The sequence below is a fragment of the Eulemur rufifrons genome, chromosome 2 (genome assembly GCF_041146395.1).
Source record: "Eulemur rufifrons isolate Redbay chromosome 2, OSU_ERuf_1, whole genome shotgun sequence".
In the NCBI taxonomy this organism is placed as follows: Eukaryota; Metazoa; Chordata; class Mammalia; order Primates; family Lemuridae; genus Eulemur; species Eulemur rufifrons.
In genome coordinates, this window is record NC_090984.1 from 58,515,057 (window position 1) to 58,515,956 (window position 900).

Here is a 900-nt window from a genome sequence, read left to right on the forward strand (position 1 = left end):
GACTCAACTAAATACACCATGTTTCCTGGGCTTACAAAGTGATAACAAGATGATTATTCTGCTTTGATTCCTCTGCCTCCTCTTTTGTCAAATACCCTTTCATTTTCTGTTACTTTTCTCCGGATCATTTTTTACCACAATCTTTTCATAGCTCCCCATATTTTAATTTGGTTCTCCTCTTTTGCTCTTTGATATTTCTTGATTACTTACATTTTCCCATCTATCACTTTATACTGAAACTGCCGCTGGTCCAAGGGTTGCTAATGCGATCGGCAGGACCAATGGATGCCCGTAACAATAATAAATTCAGAAGCTCTGACCGGTGGTCATTGACATGGGTACGTTTCTTGCTTGGGATGTTATTATAAACCTGGGCTATAAACCTCAGGATATTCTGCAAAAGGCTTTCTGGGCCAAATCAACAAAACCCACCACCATTATCTTCCCCGCCTAGAAGTCCAGGTTGCTACCTCACTCGCTGCGAATAAAAGTGGGAAGGGGCGGGATGGTGGGCATGAGGGAGGCAAATTGGTTAGGCCATAAAGTACCAGCACTAGGGACTGTTTTGTGCTGTAGAGTACCAGGACTCCGCGATCTGTGGAAAGAACGATCAGACAAGTTGGAAGTTCCCGGGCCACAGCATAGGCATAAGCACAGGAAGGAAGGTGGTCCAGAAAGGCTTTTAAGAGCTTGGCCCCTGAGAAGGTGGCTGCAGCTTGGTGGTTACACGGCCCTGGAGCAGGCAGGGGTGGCGCTAGGCGGGCAGTGGTGTGTGTGTGCGCGTGCACGCAAAAGCGTCAGGCACTTCCTTCGAGCCGGAATCGAACCAGCGACCTAAGGATGTCGGCAGATGTCTGTCCAGTCTACAGTCCTCCGCTCTACCAGCTGAGCTATCGAAGG

General features: G+C 48.3%; 1 non-coding gene across 1 annotated transcript; it reads right to left on the reverse strand.

The window, feature by feature from the left end:
- Nucleotides 1-806: 806 nt before the first annotated feature.
- Nucleotides 807-900, reverse strand: TRNAY-GUA (transfer RNA tyrosine (anticodon GUA)). Its single transcript has 2 exons — nucleotides 864-900; nucleotides 807-842 (listed from the first exon to the last, which is right to left on the reverse strand). It is a non-coding gene; the product is annotated as a tRNA-Tyr (tRNA).